The 6,493-nt window shown below is 35.1% G+C and overlaps 1 non-coding gene across 1 annotated transcript; it reads left to right on the top strand.

The window, feature by feature from the left end:
* The first annotated feature begins 5,400 nt into the window (after nt 1-5,400).
* Nucleotides 5,401-5,503, top strand: LOC132620535 (U6 spliceosomal RNA). The gene has a single exon (XR_009574980.1). It is a non-coding gene; the product is annotated as a U6 spliceosomal RNA (small nuclear RNA).
* Nucleotides 5,504-6,493: the final 990 nt, after the last annotated feature.

Raw genomic sequence — 6,493 nt, 5'->3', positions numbered from 1 at the left:
ACATTAAGCTTAACTCGACCCATGCTAACCCTGAATGAATGCACAACTCTTGAATATCACCAATTAGTCATTTGTACTGAATCTGAATTCCCCAAACCAATCACAGTCCTATCGCACCTCTCTGGCGGTCAATTCTAACCTTTTCCTCACGCATAACAAACCATGTCTATCATTTTCGGCTCCACAGGTTAAGTGCTATCCAAGTTATCAACTTAGTACCGAAGAACTATACCGTACGATTTCAAACTTTATGTTTCTCAACCTTTACCGATACGCAAATCCGATACAACCCCGAACTTTTCGACGCAAAACCTGAAGCCTCATACAGTAATTATATAACCATCGAACCTCTCATAGTATCACCTCGATATGCTTGTAAATTCTCAAAAAGTATCCAATCTTACATTGTCGCTCAAAATCTCACGCAATTACCCCCAAGTCCTTAATAACCCAAGTTCTTACCCAAACTGTCCAGCCAATATTGCTTGCAATCATATTGTATTACCACAAGTAAGGTCCCTCCCGAAAATATAACTCTAGCCTCACATGATAGAAACTCCACAATCCTTTCTCTTAAATCAGGCTAACTCATTCACTGTAGAGGTCACGAAACTTATCCAATAGTGTACCACTAAGCCACATTTTATAAGCCTCAACAATTCGGTTCACCGAAATATGCTTCTTAATAGTCGCGGATCACAAACCTTATGGAACTCTGTCATATCACCTAGTCCATCCCTGTAGATTTCCTTCTTAAATTCACTCAACAAACACATCTCAACTGGAATATGCAAAAAGATGACCCCACAATCTATACTGACCCAAAAGATCCCCAAGATGTACCCTTTTTCTTATCGATTCACCATCAACTATACCTTTTTTCGACTCGTCAATTCCTAAATTTGCTAATCACTTCTCGGTCATCGATACTGTAGTCAATCCTTGAATCTACTTAATCGAATACTGTATAATCATAAGTTCTGGAAGCTAGCCGAATCAATCCGAAAGATAGGATCATACCACTCACTTTGCACATTGGGGTTTTCTTAACGCTTATAACTCGAAATTGAACACTCTCTAAATCTAGTGTATCACACAGCAGTCTCACTAATATCCTCATGTATTTCACTGAAGCGTCCTTGCCTGAATTGCCTTACTCAATTTCTGAAATGTTATCCTAAACTCAACTTAGTTAACCCATCAACGATGTACCATTTAAAGTATCCATGTTCACTAATCCCTTACTCAAATCCTTAACGTTACTAGTCGTTGAAGAATCCCCTCTTACCTCAATTATCGAATTTGAATACCTCTAACCACTTGCACGACTGCCCCTTTTTATTCAATCACCCAAGCTGAGTAATAACACACTAGTAGAGGGATCTAGCCGGTAACACAATGAATACAAGGTCCCAACCTTAGTCCATCACTAATCTCTATTTACTCTGACATAACCGAACATACAACCCATTCATAAACTCTTAGCCCACTCTATGCTGTACACTGCACACTGCAACCAAACTCCTATATCACTAACTCTTGCTTCAACGATTTCCTTTTTGCCCTTAACCTCGTAGACACCCATCAACCTCATCGGTCACACCCCTTACTGTACATCTTGATATAATGTTCCCGCAACCCAACACGACTTAAGTACCCATATTACCTCACCTCAAGTGTTACGACCCTTAATTCCCTGAACCCGATAGCAAGATGTCCCATTGTAACCCTTCAATTCTCATATTTCATTTCAAATAAATTTTATCACTATCAACCAAAAAACGCTCAAATCCACTAGATCCTCTAAACTAATCATCCATTTAAGCCCGACAAATCACAAAACAAATCAATACTTCTCCTCCCATCTAAGTGAACACCCAGTAACCAAAGAGAAATAGAACATAAGACAATGAAAGGAAAGAGAGAGATTATTTTGTGCATAAATTTATTTGAATAGGAAATTAAAGTTACAAGAGAGAAGAGAAAGAGGTACCTGGATTCTCCACCTATGATTTTTCTTAAAATAATAGTAAAATAAAATACACATAAAATAGGACATTGAAGAAAAAGTAACTTCAACTCTAATATTTCCTCCTTCGAGTCTTTACAGTTGTCCGAACGTTCCTTCCATAAGTGCAACTTCCAGATCACACTGTTATTAGAAGTAGAGTGTAAGGCAAATAGCAAAATATTCTGAAATAAGGTTAAAAAAAGAACAACTAAGAAAACTGCATACTTTTCAATAGTTATCAGGGTAATTTTAGTTTTGTAATTTCGCGTGATCTACCGTCTTGTTAGTCTTGAAAAGCTGCTTCTGTCCGCTGCAAAGATGCCAAAGGCTTTGATAACATGAAATTCTAAGATCATCCATAAAAGGGTTAAATCGCACATGTCCTAGAAAAATGTTTTAAAAGACAAATTCTCCTTAATGCTTCAGCAATAGCTCAAAATCTTTTTGATAAACTCATGTGCATTGTTGTATCAATTTTGTGCTTCAACAAACAGTTCTTTTGTATTTAAAAGACGAGTTACAGAATATGAATAGGTTGAAGACTGAAAAGTTTTGAAAACTAACACCTTTAATTTTCTTCTTTCATTTTTTGAGTAACTGCCATCCCTTAATTAATTGAGAAATTATTTAGGCATTTTTAGACTTTTTAAATTAGGATAAATCAGAAAAATAATGAGAAATAGGCAAAAAAAAATGAGAAAAAAGATAAATATGATTGTAGGCCATAGAGAGGTGCCACATCACCTTGTCTATGCCTAGCTTTATATTATATATAGATTGTGCATGTGACTTCCTTTCGCTCAATCATTTGCTTAATCCAACATAGTATTAAATTTGTCGGGACCCACATTTGTGGACCTCAAAAGGTGCTTAACACCTTCCTTTCGAGGTAATTTGAACCCTTACCCGATCTTTGGTTATGCAAACTAGTTTTAAATAGAGTTATTTGTTTTAGCAGTAGTAAATGGTGCCCCAACCCACCTTTAACTCGTTAGGTGGCGACTCTTCTCTTTTAAATTTGCTAAAAGAGTTGTCACGTGTCCTGGCCCATCTTCTGCGAGGAAAATGGGGCGCTACAACAATAATATAAATAAATAACAAGTGCGAAAATCTTGCTATTACATCCCTAAAATATGAAAGTCATCATACAAGGACTCTTAACTAATCATATCTAAAGAGAAGAAATAACTGTCTCAAATAAACATAATGTCTGGGATGAAAATAGATATCTGAAACAAGAAAAGGTCTTCAGGCGGCATGGCACGGGTAGGAGCTCATCCTATGATCCCGGTAACAGATAACCTCAACTAGATGCGAGGTCTAGAAGACATTTTTGGCTCAAAATCTGCATGCACAAAAAGTGCAGCAAGTGCCGGTCAGTATAAACAACACGTACTGGTAGGTATCATAGGCCGACAAAGATTAGTATCATGCATACATACATAAAATAAATGGAATGGACAGACAGGCACAACCAACATGAAAACACAACAAGTATCCTTGAACATTACTCATTCAAAAATCAGTCGCCAATTATCAACAAAGAACACCGCTAGACAGGACAAATGTAATGCAATAAATGATAAAAATCTCCCTTGTCTTTACACACATACTAAATGGTTATGTTTTTCCCAAATAGCCATGACCTACAGGGGACCCATGGTGTCCATGTACTACTCGTTTCGGAACGAACCTTGGACAACGAGTTTACAACAAGGCCACATCGTCACCTCCGTCAAATGTGCCTTACGTAGATGCATATGTTCCATCTTCAATTACCATCAATAATTGTCTCATAATCACATCACAAGAATAATTCAAGGATATGTATCAAGTCAACACCAATGAAGTATAATCACACAACAAGACTCACAAATAATTTGCTCAGTGATAATATAATATATAGCTATCTCAATTCGTCTCTGAAAGGTATGTATAAACACCTTCCTTTCAACGGTCTCAAGAATACAATTCAAGATTATCAACATCACCAATGGAGAATCACTTCACTCAATTTAATGATACAACTAACAACGATCACCCAAACTCCATGTCAGAAAACCTAGACATGCTTTCGCCCATAAATTCTACGACATCTACAATCAACTAATCAAAGTCTAACTCAAGTAAACCATAAACTACCTCAAAGCAGATTTGACCAATGGAATCACTTCGCAACATCCTTTCCCTTCCGCAATGCCTCAGAACGTTCAAAGTCTAGAAATCATAATGCTAAGTAAGTAAATGAGCATTAACTCAATAATAACAATTTGGGGAGACAACCCCTCAACTTTTATCCTTAATCAATGATTCACTTTCCTTAAGAACATATTCAAACTAATTCTAGTCTCAACAATCATATTAACTCCATTTCTCACTTGGTGGTCAAATAAAATTCAATTATATATTTGAAGAAAATTTCAATTATATATTTTGGGATCCATACTTACTATTCTTCAAACAAAAAAAATAGGGAAAATATAACTACTCATACAAATTGATTTGTTGAAGGGGGATTGGGAGAAAAATGATACATTGTTGTGAACCGTTGTACAACATCGGATGGAAAGAGTAAGAATTTGGCTTTATAAGGGTCTCACCGACATTGATTAACATTTTGTTGGTCTTCTAGGATTAAACTAGGCAACCAAATTAATAAGTGAGTTGTGTCAGTTATATTTTTGAGGTGGGGTGGGTGGTTAGCTAGGGGGAGGGGAGGGGTTTGATGGGCACGTACATAATTTGTGATGTGTAAAGAAAACAAATTAATAGCTAAAAATAATATTACAAACATATAAAACCAACTAAAATAAAGAAAAAATAACATAATAAAAATTATAATATTTCTTCCACATAATCTTTCCAAAAAATCTTATAAATTTACGTAGGATTTATCATGCGGAATTATTTGCAGAAAATTTCTTCATTTCACAATTTTTTATGAAACTTACTTGCGAATTTTTGGCATTTCTTGTGAAAATATCCGTAGGTAAATAATATGCGAAATCATAATCCTCGGGTAAGTTACCTGGGGAAGTTTAAATTAGCGGGTAATAATTACCCACGAGCTTTTTCCTAATGAATTTTTATTGGCAAGAAAATCCGCAGGAAACTTTATTACCTGCGGATTTGGTTCAAAATCCCCACGAAAATTCTCATGTAATTTGAGATTTTCTACTAGACACGTGCAACACACGTGCCAAGGAACCAGTTCTTTAAATAAAATAAAAGAATTTTGAAAGTTGAAATTAAAACATGTGATTAGTTCATTCAAGAAAACATTGGATAAAATTGAAATGATATACGATAGATTAACGTGGGTCTTGCTTAGAAATGATACAAACATATTGAGAAGTAGTTCAAAACACGTGATGAGATATCTGTGATGAGTTCCTTTGGAGACAATCAATAAATTTGGAACGACATAGAGAAGATTAGCGTGATCCTTGCTTAAGTATAACAGACACAAATCTAGAAATGGTACAAATCATGTGTCGAGATATCTGTAGATATAAATAACGAGTCATTTAAGATAAAAGCGAAATTTTAGTGTGGTTTTGCATCTGCCTTGCCTAATTGTTCTCTAAAGTTTTTCTTTTCTGTAAATGGTAATTTATGTTTTTTTTTTTTACGTCATCTATTAAACCATCTTAGTAATTTCTTCAGGATAGTATTTCACTAAGGTGAAGCCTTCTATTCTATGATAGTTTGGTTCCATATTATCGTTATTTTGGCTAAAGAAACATGTTTAATGAAGGGACTGCAAAATCAAGCCGAATATGATGATTGTGTGTCCTAACATTTCATGTAATTTATATAAAATAGTAATTTTAACATACATATGTTATCACACAACTGTTACTTTATTTGAAGATTTTACATTAAAAGATGGTGAAATTCTTAAATACATAAAATAGTACTAATCAATACTTGACTTTGTGATGTTAGTGTTTCGATCTTCAACCAAGCATATCTCCCCCTCGAGAATTTAGATTTAACCCCATAAAATTGAAGGATATACTTTAAAATTTATCCACAAATAATTTTCTATACATCTATTTTTATGCAATGATGATAAGTGAAATACAAGGTTAAATAATTTCTCATGTTGGATTTCATATACCACACGTATTTTCTCACATTACCAACTACGTTGCATTTTGAAGAGTCCTACAAAATTTGGATTTGAAAATTTGTGTATTTGCTCGCAGGTGGTTATACAAGAGAAAGTCAAACTCTGATTGGACTATTGATCGCTACAAGGCTCGTTTGGTAGAAAATAAATAGTTCCCTCAGTTAGTCCGCTTTAATATCCCAAAATCCTAGGGCTTCAACTACGGCGCGTGAAATCAATTTCTCCCCAAATCAATTGGAATCGGGCTTCCATTCAACCCTCCATCTTAGGTGACCATTGATCTTCATGTAAAATATCCATCTTGACAGCACGTTTTTGAGAATCCCGTCTCTCATCAAAGTTATAAT

This window comes from Lycium barbarum, chromosome 11 (genome assembly GCF_019175385.1).
Source record: "Lycium barbarum isolate Lr01 chromosome 11, ASM1917538v2, whole genome shotgun sequence".
Classification (NCBI taxonomy): Eukaryota; Viridiplantae; Streptophyta; class Magnoliopsida; order Solanales; family Solanaceae; genus Lycium; species Lycium barbarum.
This window is presented reverse-complemented; position numbering and strand designations above follow the sequence as displayed.